General features: G+C 49.1%; 1 long non-coding RNA gene across 3 annotated transcripts in view; it reads left to right on the top strand.

Moving 5' to 3' along the window:
* The window catches only part of LOC139356433 (uncharacterized), a 152,910-nt gene that overhangs the window by 43,544 nt on the left and 87,067 nt on the right, over positions 1-22,299 (top strand). For 2 of the 3 annotated variants that reach the window (XR_011608377.1, XR_011608378.1), the window contains exons 3-4: positions 20,307-20,422; positions 20,881-21,060. The exons of the other annotated variant lie outside the window; for it this stretch is intronic. This is a non-coding gene — a long non-coding RNA (uncharacterized lncRNA). The remainder of the gene's footprint in view (positions 1-20,306; positions 20,423-20,880; positions 21,061-22,299) is intronic. 3 annotated transcript variants of the gene reach the window in all.

Genomic DNA, 22,299 nt, shown 5'->3' with positions numbered 1-22,299 from the left:
GTGTGCATGCGCACGCGTGTGTGCATGTGTGTGCGTGATGAGTGTGCATGCGCACGCGTGTGTGCGTGGTGAGTGTGCGTGCCCGTGTGTGTGCATGCGTGTGTGCACGCGTGTGTGTGTGTGTGCGTTTTTAGGGTCGGGAACAGGTTAGCTGGATAAGATTCCATCCCCTGTGAACTCCCTGACTGTGATTTTTGTGCAGTCAATATGTTGCCCAAACTGGCCCACTTCCCTTCACTGTTGTTGCTCCCCTGGTGCAGGATTCATGTCCACGCTAGGATACAAAGCTTTCACACCCCACTGTCACGGAACTCCTGCCGGTAGGGAACATTGGCTATGATAAAGAAAACTGGGTGAAGCACTGAAAGGGTAGTGCTCAGAAAGAGAAATAAACCCGAACAGCCCTGGGGCCATTTCCTTCCTGGAGGTTAGAAAGCTGTCTGTGAGTGTGTTGATCGGATGTTGGCTAAACTGCCTCAGGACAATTGAATCCTGAATTTACTGTAGAGACAATAACCTCACCACACAAGTACAAGGGCATGTCGGTGAAAACCATGTTTCAAACCGTCAAGCTTTGTAAATAATAAAGCAAATTCAGATACTGCAACTAGCAAAAAGAAATCTGAAAATGGTAGAAAAACAAGTTTTACAGTGTGTTCTCTGACGGTGATGGTGTTGAAAAGAAGCAGCATCTCCCATACTACGCCTAGCAGCCTTTTTCCTCCTATATATAATTACATTTCAGGAGATAGCACTAGACCAGTTCTATCCTGCTAGGTAGCAGGTTCAATTGTTATAAAAATAGAAAGTAGGTAAGAGTTCTGAAAGTGTGCACAGAGGAAGGAGAGATCAGTTAAAAAATTATTTTCATGTAAAAATAGTTCACACTCGTGTAAAGAGTTTATTTAAACACATTTAATTACATCATCTTTAAAGCATTTTTGTCCAGCAAGCAAAGTGATGTGACCACAAGTGATTTTTTGTTCTAAACAAAGTGATTTCCTGTTACCACCGCACAGAACTGTGTAGGCCCAATGACCCTGGTCCGCGTCTGGATGATTTGATTAAAAGGGTGGCAAGGAGGAAAGATGAAGAGGGAGGGCCAGATGCTTTGGGATGTTTCCCTCTTTTTTTTTTTTTTTCTATATTGAGTGTTTTGAGATAAGTATGTTTTAAAAGCAGAAAAGAAAATGTCCTGGCTGGGTGCTATGGCTCACGCCTGTAATCCCAGCACGTTAGGAGGCCAAGGAGGGCAGATCGCCTGAGGTCAGGAGTTCAAGACCAGCCTGACCAACACGGTGAAAACACGTCTCTACCAAAAATACCAAAATTAGCTGAGTGTGGTGGCATGTGCCTGTAATCCTAGCTACTTGGGAGACTGAGGCAGAAGAATCACTTGAACCCGGGAGGCGGAGGTTGCAGTGAGCAGAGATAGAGCCACTGTACTCCAGCCTGGGCAACAGAGTGAGACTCTGTCTCGGGAAGGGAAGGAAAGGGAAGGGGAGAGGAGGGGAGGGGAGGAGAGGGGAGGGAAGGTCCTTACGCACAATATCAATTACACCAGTGTGAACTACAATCCCTGCAGCAGTTAATATTGGCTCAACGCACCCCTGGCCACTTTCCTGTGCCCTGAGAACACTGACTTCAGGACCCCACAGGACCCCAGGATAGTGTGTCTGCCTTTGCCCCAACACAAATCAGTGTTTCTGGTGACTGCTGTCCTTGGGGTTACCACTGCCTTTTAGGTCACAATGGGGTAACCACTGTCTTTTGGGTGGCCACTGTTAGTTAACAGTACCTTCCCAGACAACTAAAGGAACAGTGAGTGTTATAATATCTCCTTCCACATTCCAACCTCCCCCACCAAAATCCAATTCACAACCAAAAAATCACTGTAAGAAACTGGGATGTGGTGTGCACCAATTAAGAGTCTATGTTTGTTTTTCAGAAATATTATCTAAGTACAAATCATTTTTGGAAGACATTCTAGAATGTTTCACGGAGAAAAGTTTAGATTAGAAAATAGAAATCTGTTTCTCATCCTTAATGCAAACAAGGCTTACATATTTGGGGGATGTTAAAAGATAAATTTAGGTACATGAAAAATTTGACAAGTTTATTTGAGCTGACAGTGATTCATGAATCCACAAGGTTCTAAGAGGGAGGGAGGGAAAACGTTTACAAGGTGTCTCTGGAAGCAGGACAAAGAAAACGTGATTGGTTAAAGTGGAAAGTCCCCAGCTAGAGAGGTTCCTTAGCGGTTTCTGATTGGTAAAGTCTCCACTTGGTGAGGATTTGGCGGCTTCTGATTGGTCAAGCTTCAGTTTCGCGTTACTATTTAGACTGAGTTGGATTTTACTTGCCTATGTAGCAGCCCAGGGCCCTGGAGTGCCTCAGCCCAATGGCCAACCAGTTAATTATTTAACACGGGATGTGGCTCGTGCATAGGAAGAGGTCTTCAGTCCTCAGTTTTATGTTCTTATGCCCACCCAATTTTATTTCTTCTTCAGCCTCTGTAGCCTGGGAAATGATTCATTACCCTCTTTCTCCATCCTAATCTCGTTTTCTCCCTGGCTTCACAGATTCTACGTCCAGGCTCAATTGGGGTGATCTAAATCAAGAAGGCCAAATACAAAATTATGTCTGCCATTATTATTCCGTTATCAATATAGAGACTACAAAATTTAGCACAAAATCCTGAAGTACTCTCATAAGCGAAGCCCAGCTATGCACCATGCAAAGGAGACGACATATTCGTGCAGCACGTGAAAGGGTGTCCCTCTAAAAGATCCCAGATTCTCTGCCAGTTCCTCAACGCTTGTCAGATGATCCGGTCACTAATAATGAAAAAAAAGGCAGAGACTAAGCTATGTTCTGAAGGGATTTACTTGGCTATAATTCTTTATGTCACATAATGATGGGGTGATTTTGATTGGAGTTTCAAAAGAAACATCTGTGTGGGTGAGAAAAGTGCTCAGATGAGCTTAACCATAAAATATGAGGCAGCAGAAATGCCCCCGGGAGACAGGATTAAGCTGTTCTTCAGGATCTGTTCGGAGCTGTGCCCTTGGGGAGGTCATTCAGTTTATCAACGCCTCAGGTTAGCATCTCAAGAAATAGTACCTCTCCGAGTTGTTATAAAGCTAAATAATTTAGCATCTATAAAATCGTATGAGATGAAAGGCAAAATAGAAATGCAAATTATTATTTTATTATGAGACACCATTAATAGGATGGAAAGTAAAATGCTGTCTTTGAGAGATGTCCAGTTCAGCTGACTGATGGCATTGTGCTTCCGTCTTAGAAATGTATGATACTTAACTGCAACAGATAATTGCCTACCATCCTACTTTGTTTCATCTACTCTCCTTAAGAATTATCTTTGGTAGTTTCTCTTCAGGGGTTACCCCTGTCATTTCATTCTGACATTCCTCAGCAAATTGAACAAAATCGTTGCCAGCAATCCTCAATGAGAAGCAATGCATCTTCATTACAGTAATTATGTTTTATGTGGAAGCTATTTCATAAAAAGGTATCAAAGTTTTAAATTTAAGTTCAAAAGATGGCATGTTGCTAGTGGCAATAACATTAGCTAAAGCTTCGTTGTTAAATGGAGAAATTTGTTTGTTAACCTAAAAGAACCTTTTTGGTAGGCTCCCCAGCTGGTAAAATAAAAATGGTGGTCTCACTGTTTAATCTCCAAGATCAGAACCAGGAAATGCAATCCCTCCAGCTAGGAGACAGGCAGCTACCCCTCTTTGATGTAGGAAGCAAGTTGGTTCTGTAGTGGAAACCCTGATTCCCTTTCTCTGGTTGCTTCATCTGGGCCTCTGGGGACTGGGAGGGCTCAGGGGGAGCCCGGTTTCTCATCCAGCTACTGTCACCCCAGCCTCTCGGCTGGCCAAGGTCCCCGGCCTCTGGTCAGCCAGTTACCAACATACAGGGCAAACTGAAGGGCTCTGCCGCCTGAGGAGTGGGGGAAAGTGGGCAGGAGCGGGGTAACCTTTGAGGCTCCTAATTCTCACATCAATTGGGAATCATCCCACTTTCGTGAAGATGGAGTGACAAAGAATCTTTGTGATATTTCCTGTATAAAGTAGTCTAGGCAAGAAATGCTTAATTTAAAAAAACGGATTTCTGGGTTATTTTTTATTTTTTTGGACAATAAGCAAAATGTTTAGATTTAGGACTATTTGGGGGGTGGCCCCATATATAAAAGAATCCTAGCAGGGAAAAAAGATGAAGGTAACTGAGAAAAGCAAACTGAATGATACAAGTGCTACGGCATTGTATAAATTGGTGCTATTTTAAACACCTACCTGTTTCTAGTCTTGGGAGTCAGCGTGCTTGAAGAAATGCAACCTTGGTTTCCAGTCTGCACTCGGTCACTCGCCAGGTTAGGAGGTGGGCGAGAGAGGAGCTCTCTAAGCCTCAGCTTCCTCATTGCATCGTTCAAAGAAAAACTTCAGACAAATTAAGTATAACACAGTTTAATTGAGAAAAGAATGGGTCACACATCAGGCAGCTCCCAGGACCCACAACAGGTTCTGAGGTGTGACTCTGGGGCTGCCACGGGTATGGACAGAAAAGTGGCAATGGGGGGAATGGAAATGAAAGTGACATCCAGAAACAGCAGGATTGATTCCAGCTCTGTGTTTGCCGGTTTTTTTTTGTTTGTTTGTTTTTTCCTTGAGACAGAGTCTTTCCCTTTCACCCAGGCTGGAGTGCAATGATGCGATCTCGGCTCACTGCAACCTCCGCCTCCTGGGTTCGAAGCGATTCTCCTACCTCAGCCTCCTGAGACACTGGGATTACAGGAACCTGCCAACACATCTGGTTAATTTTTGTATTTTTAGTAGAGACGGGGTTTCGTCATGTTGGCCAGGCTGGTCTCGAACTCCTGACATCAAGTGATCCGCCTGCCTCGGCCTCCCAAAGTGAGGCACCGCGCCTAGCCTAGTGTTTGCCTTTTTGAATAGTTTGAACAGTGGCCGCTGTGAGCGGTTGAGGGGTGGCTGCTGGGATTGGCTGGGGCTCAGCTACATGTTCCAGGAGCAGGTGGTGGCCTGTGAACACATCCAGGTAAGTCACACTTCACTGTGTATGAAGCAACCTTTAGGCAGAACCTAAAATGTGTAAGGAGGCAGCTTTAGGCTAAAGTGAACAGCATGATCTGTACATGCACGGCACACATGTAACATGCACAGGCGCTGGGACCAAGTGAAATTTAATCAACGCTGCTTCCCTCCCCTACTTCTCTCAGCACACAGAGAAGGAAGCAGTCAGGACGCTGTCGAATACATTGTGAATTATTTTAAGGAGGGAGCTTTGGACATGGAAGGCTTTACGAGTTACCTCAGGCCACATCAGTCTGAAGCAACTGAGTACATCGGTCTTAGGCATTTCTGAAGGTGGTGGTTTATGATCCTCTGAGGAAAAGTTACTAAAGTAATAGCCACGTATATAGTACCTCCTTAGGAAAGTTAGTTCTTGAATTAACGCCATTTGTCATATGGTAACAAAAGAGAGAGTGCCAAGAAATTCAAGTCCTGATCTTTGCTTATTGCTTATAATATTAAAAATGTATTTTATCTCAATACTTTATACCTGTAGTATACAAATATACTTAAACACACCTTATATTTGTATCATTTTTATATTTGCAAAATACTTTGGTGTATATTATTTTATTTCACCCTAACAATACCATTGTGGTTTAGAAAGCGGAGTTTTTTTCTTTCCATGTTTGGGATGAAGAAACTTAGACTCAGGGAAGTAAACTGATGTTTAAGAACTAACCAAAAAGTGGAGGTAGAGCGGAACTGAGGCCTGAGCAGCCTCACTCTGCAGCCAGCATCCTTTTCATTCTAGCACTGACTCCTGGTTTAGGAAACTAGCACAGTGAGGAATATCCTTATTCATAGGAGTTTGCTCACTTCCATTGTGACTACTATTCTAAACAGAGTTGAGAATAAAGTGAGTATCTATGGGTTTCATGCAATGAATATATGTGTGTACCCACAGGTATGGATGTATGGATGTGCACATTTATCTCCTGCTTTTTTCTGAAAATGTTTTGAAATAACTGATTTCGAAATTACAAATGCAGACAACAAAACTGTTGAGATGAATTGATGTAGGACCTAAACTTGATTCTTGTTTAAAACAGATTAAACTGTTAGAAAGGGGGCTGAGCTAGCTGCTCTGTAATTCAAGGATGATGGGATGCTTTTGTTTTAAGTTCGAGGTGGTGCTTCTGCCTGTAAAAGCCTGTAATTTGAGACAAAAAACAATGGGTTATGATAATGCATGTGGTTTAATAGACCATTCTATGACACCAGATGACAGTTGAATTTCTGAATTGTTTGTGCTTTGGAGTCTATTGCTGGGGTGCAGGAAATGCTACCCCAAGATAGGGCACCTTTGGAAATGAGAAAATTGCAGAAGCCGGAAGGTTCCTCTCTGGCCTTTTTCTACCTTTCTCCCCTGTGAACTGGCCATAAAAGAGTTTTCTGACTTACTTTCCCTGAAAATAAGACTGGCATTCCAGATATCAGACCCTCGTATGACTCTGAAACCTGGAGAGGAGCTGCACACACAGAGGCCAGGAAGCATCTGAGCCGAGAGGCCTCGTTCATTTCCCGAGCTTATCACCTTCCGATCACACCCTTTTCCTCCAGTCACGCTTCAGCATGACTCCCATAAAAATACAGTTTTCTCTGCGTCTCTGGGTCTTCATTTCTGAAGCTTCTCCTGTAAAATAAAACTATTAAATAAACTCATTATGCGTTTCGTTTGTTCATCCCTGTTTTGTTATAGGATCTCAACCATGAACCTAGGGGTAGGTGAGGAAGGCATATTACTTATTTTTCCCCTCAACTATCACATATGACCAATTTGTCAAGCACATGCTAAACATGTTCCACACATCGCACCATTTATCTGCATGTTTACTGGCACGCTATGAAGTGGCGTTATGATTGCGTCCTACAGATAAAGATACGCAGGCTTAGCAGAATCAGTGCGCCCAGGGCGAGAAGGCCCGTGGCCAAGGGAGCTGGAATTCTTGTCTGGATGTCTGGGACTCCTCTTCCCTCCTGAGGACACTTTCTGTATTGTCAGCTGGAACACAGGGCCGTGCATTGTGAAGCCAGGACAGCACCAGCTGCGTGAAAATCAACGGGGCCATGGCACTTCAACAACCGGAAGTTACCACCGTGTGATCCGCTGGTTTCCAGGCACCAGCGGTTCCAGAGATGGACGGAAATAATAAATGTTCATTCTGCGAGGTGCCGACAGCGTGGCTTTTGCAGGGTTTGCGCAAGGGACATGCATTATGGGAGACATGATCTCTTGTGTCCTTAGGGATTTCACTGCGAGGGAGAATCACATGGTTGGAGCTGGAGTCCTCCTGGCGCCCCAAGACGGAGTCAGTTCACTGCAGTCAGCAGATAGAGTTTTCCTGGTGCCAGTTCCTCCAGAGAACACCTGCTCAGATTCAGGTAACCCTGCACCTGCGTAGGGATCATCGGACACCTGCTCAGATCCAGTTCCAACCCAAGCGCCTGTGCATGGATCATCAGCGAGACTTACAGAGCTCCGAGGGATAGAAAGGATTTCCATCTGTGACTCCACAGAGGAGGCATCTGATGGGCCTGGGCTGTCGTCAGGATGCACCTGGCCTCACAGAACCTGGTGGGAGCAGTGCGGGGAACGGCCGTCTCTGTTCTGAGCACACTGGCCTTCCTGAGGACCAGCCGGCTGCCGTCCCAGGCTGACCTGTGAGTGGACGACATTGCACACGCCCTCCTCACTGGGGCAGAAAAGGAAGCCGTCAGAATGAGCAGTGCAACTCACCAGCTGGGGAGCCTCCAAGTAAAGAGGCCTTCCTTCCGGAACCATTATAAGCCAGCATTGCTGTTTTACATAGAAGAAGAAAGATTATAGTTTTCATAAGGAAATCTCATTGTTAATGCCAGCAATATAAAGATAATGCATGTCCACCTGCTTTAAGATGAATTGTGGTTGCTTTTCATATTTCTCATTGAGGAATGATCAGGTATTTACCTATTAAATGCTTAGAAGGTGCTTCCCACCTTGACTTGGACTCTGATTTTCCCATGGTCGTGTGTTTGTTGATTGTGTAAATCCACACCCTCACCAGCACCAGCAATTCTGAGACTCCTGTAAGAAATCAGGGAGGATCCCTGGTTGTTGGCATAGGAGCAGGGGAGTGGTCAGGGGGATGACAGACCCTGCAGAATATGCTCCACTGAGCAGCTCTTGGGGAGGACGAAGATGGGAACAAACAAACAAAAGCAGGTGTGAGAGCTCTGAGCAAGGGAGCAGGCTGTTCCCACTCCCTGGGCCCAGGGTTGGTTTCTTTCCTGCAATAAGGAGTGTGATATTTCTTCTCAGGGGATCCTGAGTTTGAAAATGTCTTGTGAATGGTAATGTCTGGGACAAATGTCCTGTCCTGGAGCAGGAGGAGGTAAGAGGGGGACAGACTGTGACCATCATGAACCGTCTGCTGCTGGTGGACCCTCAGGTAAGGAGCGGAGGACGCAGGAGTGTAGGGGTCCGGCTGGGAAGCCTGGGCCTTGCAGTCCTGTGGGGTTCCCGAGGCCCCTTGGCTCTCCCTGAGGTTTCTTGGGCATCTATTGGTAGTACTTTACCCCGAAACCCCCATCACAGGCTGGGACACTCTCCCATACAGGAGAAACAGGGGAGTGGATTCAGGCCCCCTTAATCTCCCCACCTACAGCCAAGCCCTGAGCTTCTCAGAGGTCATACTTGCATTGCAGATGGTGACAAGATAGTTACTATGATGAGGTCACTCCCAGTCACATTGAAGAGATGGAGGAGGATGAGGAGAAGGAGGAGGAGGAGGGATGATGAGGGAGGAGGAGGAGGAGGAGGATGAGGAGGAGGAGGAGAAGGATGAGGAGAAGAAGGAGGAGGAGGAGGGAGGAGGAGGAGAAGGACGAGGAGAAGGAGGAGGAGGGAGGAGGAGGAGAAGGACGAGGAGAAGAAGGAGGAGGAGGAGGGAGGAGGAGGAGAAGGACTAGGAAGAGGAGGGAGGAGGAGAAGGAGGAGGAGGAGGGAGGAGGAGGAAGAGGGAGGAGGGGGAAGAGGAGGGAGGAGGAGGAGGGAAAGGAGGAGGAGGGAGGAGAGGAGGGAGAAGAAGGAGGGAGGGAGGAGGAGGCGGAGGAGGAGAAGGAGGAGGAGGGAGAGGAGGAGAAGGAGGAGGGAGGAGGAGGAGGAGAAGGAGGGAGGAGGAGGAGGCAAGTTTGCTCTCAGAGTTCAGGCTGGGAATCATTATGAACATGTTGTATTAGGCAACCTCTCAGGAGAAATCTACGTGAATGGTTAACCTCACTTCCTCATTTTTGGGCGTGTGCATTTGAGGGAGCACAGTCCAAGTGGAAGCTCCCAGACACAGGCTGAGCTTGTTACATTAGCCTGATATGAATCGGCCCCTCGGTGTTGCAAAGGCCGGGGTGCCGGTTGCTGGCAGCCCTGGGATCGTGTGTTCCAGGCTAGATATTTAATTCTGAGGCCTGCCCTTACTGTCTGTGACTTTGGCTTCCCGTGGACCCTCTGTTCCCTCTTCTAGATGGAGAGAAGGCTGAGTGAGGCGTGCAGGGCTGGAGCTCAGTTCCGGGCTGGGTCACTGCATTGCCGGAGCTTCATGCTACCTGTCTCTTCCCCAGCCTCAGCTCCTTCTTTAAATAAAGCAAAATAGTTGAATCCCAAAGGAGGCAAAGAAAGCTGGACTGCAGTAACAGACAAAAGGTCCTTCCAAGACACCGTTAACTGACGCTGCTGCCGAAACCTGAGGGAAGAGGACCTGCTCAGTTGTTACTCAGTGTTGCTGACGTCGCTTGAACGTCTGGCAGCCTCTTGGTCTTGGTCTGCCCTGCAAGAGTGTGGAGTGACGGCCTCACTCCAGGTGCTGGTTCTGCCACGTGCAAGCTACACTTGGCAACTTACAAAACCCGCCCGAGCGTAAGCCTCTTCATCTGTCTTTAGTGACTGTGACAAGGAGATGAAACCACACACATACACATAAACTTGTGCACACCTGTGCACACACAGACACACATTTGTGCACAACGCAGGCACACACAGAACACAGGGCTTGCTGCAGAGTGCAGCAAATAGAAGCTCCTGTTATTTTTACTGGTGTTGGGCATCTCCCTTCTGGGCGTCTTTGGAGGAAGGAGTTCTTCCTCCTCCTCCTCTTGCTTTGTTCTAAATCCTGGGGCTGACCCTGCAGGCTGTGCTTCCTAGGCTATTGAGTCCCGGACAGGGTTCAGCATATGGGAGCAGTGCTGTAGGGCGGGCGGGCTGGTCCGCAGGAGGCAGGCAGGCCCCCTGCATCTCTGCTTCAGGTTGTCTCTGGCTGTGGCCACGTCTGTTCTGTGGCCCCAGTTTCCCTGGTGAGTCCCTGGTCCTCAGTCTCAGGGGCACCACTTCCTGCTGTTGGAGCTGTCTTGTTAGACGTTATGTTAGTCACTGAGGTAAGGAAGGCCCAGTGGATGTCCCCTGTTGTGGTCTGAGTGTTCCTGCTTTCACAAGACTCATCGGTTGAAACCAAGCCCTCCAGATGATGGTGTTAGGAGGTAGGGTCTCTGGGAGGTGATTTCTAAGTGCCCTTAGAAAAGAGGCCTCAGGCTGGGCGCCGTGGCTCACGCCTGTAATCCCAGCACTTTGGGAGGCTGAGGTGGGCAGATCACGAGGTCGGGAGATTGAGACCATCCTGGCTAACACAGTGAAATCCTGTTTCTACTAAAAATACAAAAAATTAGTCAAGTGTGGTGGCGGGCACCTGTAGTCCCAGCTACTCAGGAGGCTGAGGCAGGAGAATGGCAAGAATCTGGGAGGCGGAGCTTGCAGCGAGCTGAGATCTTACCACTGCACTCCAGCCTGGGCGACAGAAGGAGACTCCGTCTCGAAAAAGAAAAAAGGAAAAGAAAAGAAAAGAAAAGAAAAGAGGCCTCAGCCCTTCCACTATGCAAGGACACAGCGTGAAGGCACCATTTATGAACCAGGAGGTGGATCCTCACCAGACACCAAGTCTGCTGGCATCTCCATCTCCATAAAGTGGTCTTGGTCCATGTGTATAAGTCGCACCTACTCTGAGCCCTCAGAAAATGATGTGGACACCAGATTCCAGCCAGGGAAGGAACACTGTCCTCGACAGAGGCCCACCTGTCTTAGACTTTCACCTCGATCTTGGACTTCCCAGACTCTGGAATTGTGAAAAACACATTTCTCTTGTTTCTCAGACACCCAATCTATGGGATTTTGTTATAGCTGCCTGAACAGACTAAGACATTCCCCTTCCAGTCACCACAGTAAATCAGAGGCAAGACTGCACTCGGAGTGCAACGGGAGAGATCACAATGGGAGAGATCACGACAGGAGAGATCACTACGGGAGAGATCACAATGGGAGAGATCACAATGGGAGAGATCACGACAGGAGAGATCACTACGGGAGAGATCACAATGGGAGAGATCACAATGGGAGAGATCACGACAGGAGAGATCACTACGGGAGAGATCACAATGGGAGAGATCACTATGGGAAAGATCACTACAGGAGAGATCACAGCAGGAGAGATCACTATGGGAGAGATCACGACAGGACAGATCACTACGGGAGAGATCACAGTAGGAGAGATCACTATGCGAGAGATCACTATGGGAGAGATCACTAAGGGAGAGGTCACTACTGTCTCGAAAGACTTAAGCAGACGAGGATGGGGGTTCCCATAGCACCTTCAATGTAGTCACCGGCCCAGCCCCTCTCAGGACCAGGCGAATGGCTGCAGATAACAGTGAGCTGCTGCAAACTCAAACAAGTGATCGTTTCAATCACGGTTGCCTGGTGTGGCCTCTTTACTGAAAGAGTTTCTGGCATTTGTACGCAAGACAGAAATGCACTGCCATCAACCTCAGTTCCATTCAGCATGTCAGCGAACCCCAGAAAGATGGTATCCAGAGAAGCATCTCGCACAGCAGCTATGCTTCCCTCCAGACACTCGGTCATCAGCTCTGTGACAGGAGGCAAAGACGTGTTTGGACTCCCAGGGCCTGGTGAAGGCTCAGCTGTGTGGTCTGGGAACAGGAGAGAGAAGGGCTGCGTCCTCCCAGGTTAAAGCCTGTTGAGGACTGCGTTTCTGCTCTGGCTGGAATCTGGTGCACATCATTTTCTGAGGGCCCACACTGTGTGATTTACCCACATGGCCTAGGGCCACTTTATGGAGACAGAGATGCGACAAGGGGTCCACACCAGGCATCTGCCGGCCTCCCTTTGTCTTGGTGGCGCAGAAGTGCTGGATGCACCCTGGAATGTCAGGAGGAGAGGAGGGAGGTGGGTGAATGTTATTTATTGCATACTACCCTCAGACCAACGGCTGCAGCAGCCACCGTCCCCCGCCCCCTCACTCTCCTGCTGTCTGTTACTGGGTTTGGGTGATTACCAGAGGCCACCTCCTTGAAGGGTCAGCAACATGGCAGAGCAGACTGACGAGGGTGTGGATAGATTCGGGCAGCTACACACCCACCGTGGGCTGCACCACGGCGCCCTGGCCCGTCCGAAAACCACACACAGCTCTGCCTGTGCCTGGACTTTTTGCTCATCAAGCACCAGCAGCCCTCGATCAAGGAGAGGCAGGGACAGGTGAGAAAAGCCTCCTTGATTCTGTCGGTCAGTGGGACTGTCCTGAAGCGTTTGCCTGAGCCATCTGCTAGAGGGGCCAGCTCATTAACCCTAATGGGCTTCCCTACTCCCTGCCTCTCCGCTCCCTTTTCTCAGGTGGGGACAACCTGCCTCTCCGCTCCCTTTTCTCAGGTGGGGACTGGGACAGTGGGTTTTTCCCTGCACGGTCTCACTTTTCCACTCACAATTCACACATGACCCCATGTATCGGAATCCCCAGCTCCACGGGGCCCAGCTGGGAGAATTCAGCTGGTCCCACCCCTGGCAATTCCTGTCTGCTGAGGCGGTGTGGCTGCTGTAGGGGTGCCCGCTGAGAGCCCGCCAGGAGAGCAGCTTCTGACAGGACAGATTTCAGCTCCCCCGCCCTTGGGATCTGATGCGTCTTCCATTCCTGGGCCCACTCTCTGCAAGCCACACCCTGACCAGGGCCACATGTCATGGATGTGGATACCCGGCCTCTGCCCCAGCCTGGGCTCCCCTAACAGACAGTCTCTCCTGCAGGGCTCCCCATCAGCTGAGCTGCGGGGCCTCAGGGCTGCCGCCTCCATCTGTCCTCGACTCTTCCTGCCCTCTCTCTGCTTCCTTTCCTCCATCCATAGGTGTCCGGCCTGCACCGCGGCCTGAAGCCCTCTGGCCTCCGGCTCCATCTCACCTTTACCCACAACGGGCGTGTCCCAACCAATCTCCTGCAAGTCCGATTCCATCTCAGTGTCTGATTCCTGGAGGACCCCACAGACACGGTGTGGTTACCAGCCTTCTTAACACTTCACTGCAAGATTTACAAATACGGGTTGTGGGCCCAGGGGCGGTGACTCACGTCCATGACCCCAACACTTTGAGAGGCCGAGGTGGGAGGATCACTTGAGGCCAGGAGTCCAAGACCAACCTTGGAAGCATAGTGAGACCCCATCTCTACAAGAAATACCAAAATTAGCCAGGCGTGGTGGTGCATGCCTGTAGTCCCAGCTACGTGGAAGGCCGAGGTGAGAGGATTGCTTGAGCCCAGAGATTGAAGGTTACCATGAGCTCTCATTGCCCCACTGCACTCCAGCCTGGGCGACAGAGTGAGACTCTGTCTCAAGAAGAAATAAACGAATAGATCAACAAGGTTTGTGCTCAGTGCGCAGATCCACCAGGCTTTAGTGTGCTGGACCTACTGAGGGTCTCGTGGTGGATCTGAAGGAATTAATCACAAAGGCCCCTGGCTGCTCCATGCCAGACCCATAAAGAAGAAACAGAGGCAGGGCGTGGTGGCTCACGGCTCTAATCCCAGCACTTTGGGAAGCCAAGGTGGGTGGATCTCCTGAGGTCGGGAGTTCGAGACCAGTCTGACCAACATGGAGAAACCCCACCGCTACTAAAAATACAAAATTAACCAGACCTGGTGGTGCATGCTTGTCATCCCAGCTACTTGGGAGGCTGAAGCAGGAGAATGGCTTGGATCTGGGAGGCGGAGCTTGCAGTGAGCTGAGATCCAGCCACTGCACTGCAGCCTGGGCAACGAGAGCGAGACTCCATCTCAAAAAGGAAAAAGAAAAGAAACAAAAACAAAAACAGAAGACAGGCTCTGCTCCGGGTAAGGTCAGCCGGCTCAGGAAGGAGAGACTCGCAGCACAATTGTCACTGCCCACAGACGAGAGCATCTCTTCCAGTTGGGTGCCTGCAATGTGAGCGCCAGTGAAACAGGGGCTCCGGGAGGAACGTGTCAGGGGCTTGGTGTCATGGGCTGAGGTGGGTTTCCCAAGACTCATGCGCTGAAGTCCTAACTCTCATACCCCAGGATGTGGCCAGACTTGGAGACAGGGTCATTACAGAAGCAACTCAGTTGAAATGAAGCCCTTGGAGTGACCCCAATTTGATCTGACTGGCATCGTATGAGAAGAGGAGGTTAAGGCAGACAGGCACACAAAGGGACAACTGACTGAGGACATGGGGAGAAGACGTCATCCACTAGCCAGGAAGGGAGGCCTCTGGAGGAACCAGCGCTGCCGACAGCTGGATCTCAGACGTCCAGCCCCCGAGAAGCTATAGGATCATGTCTGTGGCTTAAGCCACCCTTCTGCGGTGTTTGTTACCAAGCCCCAAGCAGACTGAGACCCTAGATTTGGGCGTGAAGGCTGAGCGGGTGATTTCTCCTTAAACGGCAGGGCTGGATTCAGAATTCCAGCTTCCCAAGGCCACAGACAGGCAGGCAACATCTCTGTTTCTCCTTCCTTTTCTGCCCAGCATGGAGACCCCAGTGGCATTGTTGTTAAAACCTGCTTTCTGAAAAGCGCCTTTGTGGTTGCAGGAAGCTCACGGCTCCTTTATCTCTCTTATAAAATTCCTGATGGCGTTTCCATGAAAGAAGTCACGATGGAACAGCCAGCTGGCCAAGGTCAAATCGTCCCTCCATGAGGTTTCTCCCCTTCCGAACAGGCTCTTCCCGCAGCCTGTGTCAGCCGAGGCAGAGAGCCGCGGAGCTTTTCACACCAGGAGAGCATGTCCTCTGTCCTCTGTGCTTGTCTGAGAAAATAAAAATTTAGATCACTCCATGTGTTTGAGGATTCGTCAGTAGAATCATCTGGTGAGATAAGCACCTGCGCTCGATTGTGAGTTAGAAAAAGAAAGTGATTTAAGCATCACCTAACAAAGGTGGTGCGATACGAACTGCAAATGGGGTTTCAGACACACCTTCCCAGGAGCACATCTGATACGGGTGGGGCAGAGCGGGCCAGAGGCTCCTGGCTGTGTCTCTAATAGCAGAGAACCCAGGAGCTAGGGAGGGGTGTCCCCAGACCCAGCCGGGCCATCCCTGCTGCACTGCGGTGGGAAGGACAGGAAGCCAGTGTGACTGCCACAACCCTTGTCCTCTCTGCAATGGGCTGGGAGCACCTCACGGACTCACATTCCACAATGAGATCCCACAGTGAGAGGATGGAATTAGATCAGTGGGTTTCAAACAATAGCATTCCAAGGAGTGTCAGGTGCCTGGATAGAGTCTGGGGAGAGCAGGGGCTGTCGGGAGAACAGGCACAGCCTCGCATCAACGAGCCCGTGTAACAAAGCACCATAGACGGGCAGCGTAAACAGCGGGCATTCAGCGGGCATCCATTGTCTCAAGGTCCTCAAGGCCGGGAGTCGGCATCAAGCTGTCCACGGGGACGGTTTCTCCGGAGGCTTCTCCCTGTGGCTTGTGGACGGTGTCCTCTCCCCAAGCCCTCAGGGCCATCCCTCGTTCTGCATCTGTGTCCTCATTTCCTCTTCTCATAAGGACACCAGGAAGGTTGGATTAGGGCCCACCCTGTCGGCCTCCTTTGACCTTCATTACCTCTTTAGGCGCAGTCGCGTTCTGGGCAGCCAAGGTCTGAGCTGCAACAGATGAATATGGAAATGATGATCAGCCCCCAACAGCCCTTCTCCTTCTTTTGACTTTTACAGCGGCTTTCTGTGTTTATCTGCTTTTACGCATTGGCGTTTGGGGTGAAATCACATTTGAAAAAGAGGTTTGATTCATCACAAAGGTCTGGAAACCCCCGAGATGGACGGAGGCTCTGCCTCTCCACAGGCTCGCGCTTGGAGCTTGGAGGATCCATGGAGGATGGGGGCCGGAGTCTCCAGGGCCCACGCTGAGGCCATGCCTCGACCGACGGAGGCGGCTTCTCAGTGGGGTGAGGCGCCTGGGGTGCATTGCTCCGAGAAATGCCTGGGCGTCAGCACACCCCTTCCCTCCTGGGTGGCCAGAGCAAAAGGCTTCTCTTTTTCTATTTTCACCAAGGAAGAAGGCTCCATTCCATGTGGCACTGTGGCTCTTGGTGGCTGTTTTAAAGCCATTTCCTATCTTCCGAAGCCTAAGTAAGGAAGAGCAGGGGTTTAAGAAGACCTGAGGCTACAGCCGAGCTTGTCCCAGTTTGCTGGGTGGTGGAGGCCCATGTGGGCTGTGCTTCTGGCACGTTCTCCCGAGCCACAGTGGGAATAGGACCTGGCCACGGGAGTTGGGAGCCGTGGAAGACGTATTCCACTGGTCTAGAAGCCGAATCGAATGCTGTGACATTGTATCCCGGCCCACAGCAAAACGAGTTGGCTCAAATAAGAATATGGATGCCGTATCCTAATCTTCCCATTTCAATAGCTTAAGTTGGGCTGGTTGGGGTTGGATTGGCCAGTTCCTGATGCAGAGCAAATGACAGACCTTTCAGGACTGTTTTCTGATTCTACCAAGTGACCGTAAGAGAGGGGAGAGGAAACAGGTAAGAATCCGTTTTACGATTATAATCAACCCCTCTCCTAAAGGACAGGGCTGCTTTTCTGAGAAATACATTATCCTCTGGAACATCCAAAGATATTTTCTCAGTAAGAAAGAGAAATGGGGCCAGAGTGAATCCAAAGAAGGTGGGAAAAGCAATACCAAGATTCAGTCCTTACGACTTTGGGAATATTGCAAAGTTAAACAGAACGTGACTACCTGGGGCTGTCGGACGCATTTAGTCTCTGACTCCGTTAAGTTCTCCACCTGCTTCCTCTCTCTCTTTATGGGATGAGGGGTAAGGGAAGGGGGTGGGAGGGTGCAGGGCACAGAGGTGGGGGTATAAGCCTCCTGCTCTCGGGAAGCACAGACAGTAACACCAAGTGACTCCAGCAGACAGCTGGAAACTCTATTAATAAATATCAGAGACCTATTCAGACGTGCCCGTGTTCTGGCCTAGGACCTTTTGGAGGGTAGACGGCTGATTCCTTGGAACCTACAAACTAAAGAAACAGAAGCTGCCTCGGAACCCAGACTCCGGGCCCTGCGGGGGTCAGCCTTCTACCTTTCCTGCTGTGCAGTTTCCTCAAAGCTGTCGGAAGCAGGGAGACTCCAAAATCACCATCGCGCTCGAGTCCATCGCTGTAGCGGGAACCTCTAATGGACCTACCAAGACATTTCTTTCTAACCTCTGTGAACCCTGACGCTCATTTCTCAGTGTCTTCTATTAGAATCTTTTTGCTTCATGAGAGTAAGTCATGTCCCTGCAACGTAATTACAGACTCCTTAAAGGGACAGGTGTGTCTTATATGCAAATCCTAACACATACAGGGAATTGGTTAATCACTCAGATAATGTTGCTATCATATATTATTATAGATTAATATTATATTGATACTAATATTATTATATGTTAATAATTATATTATATTATCTGAATGATTAATTCCTCATATGTGTTAGGATTAGCATATAAGACAAATTAACAGTGGCCAGTTAATCTAAGTAATTAGTTAAATTATTAATTAATGAATGAATTATTATATATTACTATTAAACAATGAATAATTATTTATTATTTATAAATAGTAAATATTTGTAAATTATTCATTGGTATTAACTATATAAATTATTGTTTATTAAATTATTAATCAAAATAATTAAATATTTAATGCTATAAATATTTTCTTCATACTTTGTAAAGGAGTAGCTAATCAGATTTCTCTCACAGACTTTAAAAACAGTTGTGAAGAATAACGTTAAAAGACACGTGTGTACGCGGGGCTGTGAAGTAGGTCTCTGATATCTATTAATAGGAACACTGAATAAGGCAGTCTGAGGAGAAATGGGAACCCATGCATTAGAAGCGAAAGAGCTGGGCTGGAGAGAGATTGTGGAGGTAGAGACAAATGGCTTTGCGCTACGGAGGGCAAGGAAGAAAAGAGGGAATTAGGAATGACTCCCGTGCTCACGGTTTGAGCTGGCGGCGCCATGGGGATGGATTTTGTCATGATAAGGCCACTTTTCCCGAGAGCGTCGTTCAGTTCAGTTTCTGGGGAATGGAAAGCCAGAGTGGAGATGTCAAATTACAAAACAAATGCTCTCCTCTTCCCCACCCAGGCGAATATCTACTTTACATTTAACAGGCTTTTGAAAACTTCATCTATGTCGATTCTGAGTAGCTGAGCAAAGGAATTTCTTCTGAAATCCCGCTTGTTCTTACGGCCTTCACTTCTAATGAAGTCTATGCAGTCCATTTCAGTAACTTATAAAGCTATTGAAAATTCCCCTAGCTTTAATAGTAAAAACCAAGATACGAGTAAAAAAAGCAAGATAAGACTTGATGGATAGTTTAGGCATGAAGTCAACAGGTATTCATTCCATTTAATCTTTTCTCTCTTGTTCCCTGGAACTTAAAAAGCTAATAATTTACTTGCGCAGTCTCTCCTCCTGCAAGAACGCCCTCCCAGCCAAGCAAAACATATGGCAGGTCAGGATGACTGGCACATAAATCAGAGTCAAACAGAGTTTCACTTCAATTCAGCAAAAACTGTGGAATTTGCTTTTTCTGACTTCTTTCTTTCTCTCCCTTCCTTCCTTCCTTCCCTCCTTCCTTCCTTCCTTCCTTCCTTCCTTCCTTCCTTCCTTCCTTCCTTCCTTCCTCTCTCTCTCTCTTCCTTCCTTCCTTTCTTTCTTTCTTTCTTTCTTTCTTTCTTTCTTTCTTTCTTTCTTTCTTTCTTTCTTTCTTTCTTTCTTTCTTTCTTTCTTTCTTTCTTTCTTTCTTTCTTTCTTTCTTTCTTTCTTTCCTTTTTTGCACTAAGTCTTCTCCAAAATGATGCTCAAAAAAACTGGTACTATCATTATTACACTTTACTGTGTCTATTTTTTGGCATTTTTTCAGGAATGGATCTAAAACTATTTTTGGCCTGAGCCATGCCTTGTTAAGATGCAGATCCTGAGCTGGTGGGTCTGGAGTGAGGCCTGAGGTTTGCATTTGTAAGGAGCTCATGGACGCTGCCCTTGCTGCTGGTCTGCGGGAACACTTTGGGTAGCCATATCTAGGGGCACCTGGGGGGCCGGGAAGCCCTGCACAGCTGTTCCACTGAGGCAGGGCTGGTTTTATGCCCCCTCAACCCACATCAAGGGGTAACTGGGTAACTGGATGGGGGCTGCCCTGGCGAGGCTGCTCCTCAGTTCTGTATGCCGCCCAACTGGGCACGGCCAGTTAATTCCATTCAAATCCATTCAGAGCGCAGCTGAGGCGAGGCCTGGTGTGGTGGAAGGAGAATGGCATTTGGAGCCAACAGACAGGAGTTTGGGTCCCAACTCTACCACTTAGAGGCAGCAGCACCATTTGTTCAACTTTACATTTCTTATGCGAAATCCACAGTATATATCACCTCAACCATATAATTTTCGAAACAGCAAGTGAGATATTATGTTTGCAAAGATTTTGCCAAGAATTCTTAGTTGGTTCTCATGACCTTAAGTTGTGATCAAATTCAAAACTCATACTATATTTTGTATAGTTCTATTTTTGTAACACAGCTATTACATAAATGCAAAATGCTGTTGAATGTACGTATATGTGTAGATAGAGGATAGATGATAGATAATTAGACGATAGGTAATAGATAACACATAGATGATAGATGAAATAGTTATAGGTTAGGTAGATGATGGCGAAAATGATGATAGATCATTCAGATTGATAACACATATATAGATAATAGATATAGATAATCGATAAATGACAGATTTGGAAAGATAATAGATAGCTAATAGATAGATGATAGATAAAGATAAATGGATGATAACTAATCAGGGGTAATTTCCTTATTCCCTTCTACAGTTTGGCCTATCCATCTGGGCTGTGGGTGTGGTCCAAGCCACGTACCTGTGCTGAGTCAGCGTCTCTCACTGTACAAGCTCAAGGGGAGCTGGTGACCTGGGCAGGTGGCCCTGAAGGTGAGCGGGTCTCCATGCTGCAGCCCACTCTCCCTGCCTCTCCTTTTCACTCGCTCTGCTTATTCTGGCTGAGGAAGGAACAGGAAGGGACAGGAAGGGCTGATAGGTTAACCACACAAGTGAAGTTTGATGGGTACTCTTGTGGTTGGGTTTCCTGGAAAAAGACCAAGGCAGAGGTTCTGGGGAGTCTCTTGTAGAGGGGAGACAATGCCCACAAGGGGGCCCCGACAGCTTTGCATGAAGGCTCAGGACCAGAAGAGCCCTTCAGAGAAGCCCTCACTGAAGCAGAGGAGGGGGGCTTGTGCCCCCAGACTCAGTGGTAGCAGGGCAGGGCTCCGCTGCAGGGTTACCCCCAGGCACTGCATGGAGGCACTTGCCATCAGCCTCAGCAGCCCACAGTCCTGGGAGCTGGACGCCAGGACCTTGGTCCTGAATGGGCACCACCTTACATGGCACAGGAGGAGACAAAATCTCCAGGCATTGATGGGCATCACGCTGCGGCTGCTGCAGAAGACATGGCCTCCTCAGAGCTCCACGGCAAGGCAGGGGACCCAGCTCCTCGGCACTGTCATCCGGGACTGAGTGGTGTGCGTCAGGACTACAGGAGCTTCTCTTGAGTGGGCACTGCTGGTCTCTAGGTACCATGGAATCTTGCTCTTGAATTAGCTCTTACCAGGCGTGAGGCAGGAAGAGGTGTCTGCAGGCAGTCAGTGTGATTGGTGTGATTGGCACATTTTGTGTGATTGGTGTGTTCAGTGTGATTGGCATAGCTGTTGTCCATTCTAGGAGAGAACCACAGGGGAGTCCCAGGGCCACATCCTGTTGTGCAAGGATGGCGTCCTGCAGCACAGCACAGAGCCACAGTTAGGATGTAGGTGGGACACAGGTAGGATGCAAGTGGCATCCAAGTGGGACGCAGGTGGGATGCAGGTGGGGTGCAGGTAGGACTTAGGTAGGACACAGGTAGGACTCAGGTGGGACGCAGGTAGGACTCAGGTGGGACGCAGGTGGGACGCAGGTGGGACTCAGGTGGGACGCAGGTGGGACGCAGGTGGGACGCAGGTAGGACTCAGGTGGGACGCAGGTGGGACACAGGTGGGACGTAGGTGGGACGCAGGTGGGACTCAGGTGGGATGCAGGTAGGACTCAGGTGGGACGCAGGTGGGACGCAGGTGGTACGCAGGTGGGACGCAGGTGGGATGCAGGTGGTACGCAGGTGGGACGCAGGTGGTACGCAGGTGGGACGCAGGTGGAATGCAAGTGGGATGCAGGTGGTACGCAGGTGGGATGCAGGTGGGATGCAGGTAGGACTCAGGTGGGATGCAGGTGGGACGCAGGTGGAATGCAAGTGGGATGCAGGTGGTACGCAGGTGGGATGCAGGTAGGACTCAGGTGGGATGCAGGTAGGACTCAGGTGGGACGCAGGTGGGATGCAGGTGGGACGCAGGTGGGATGCAAGTGGGCTGCAGGTAGGGTGCAGCTGGGATGCTGGTAGGACTCAGGTGGGATGCAGGTAGGACGCAGGTGGGATGCAGGTAGGACGTAGGTGGGACGCAGGTGGGACGCAGGTGGAATGCAAGTGGGATGCAGGTGGTACGCAGGTGGGATGCAGGTGGGATGCAGGTAGGACTCAGGTGGGATGCAGGTAGGACTCAGGTGGGATGCAGGTAGGATGCAAGTGGAATCCAGGAGGGATGCAGGTGGGAATGCAGGTGGGGTGCAGGTACGACTCAGGTGGGACACAGGTGAGATGCAGGTGGGATGCAGGTGAGACGCAGGTGGGACTTAGGTGGGACACAGGTGAGATGCAGGTGAGATGCAGGTGAGACGCAGGTGGGACGCAGGTGGGACGCAGGTGGGATGCACATGGGATGCAG

The sequence above is a fragment of the Macaca nemestrina genome, chromosome 9, assembly GCF_043159975.1.
Source record: "Macaca nemestrina isolate mMacNem1 chromosome 9, mMacNem.hap1, whole genome shotgun sequence".
In the NCBI taxonomy this organism is placed as follows: Eukaryota; Metazoa; Chordata; class Mammalia; order Primates; family Cercopithecidae; genus Macaca; species Macaca nemestrina.
The sequence above is the reverse complement of the archived record's forward strand: the minus strand, read 5'-3'. Positions and strand labels throughout refer to the sequence as shown.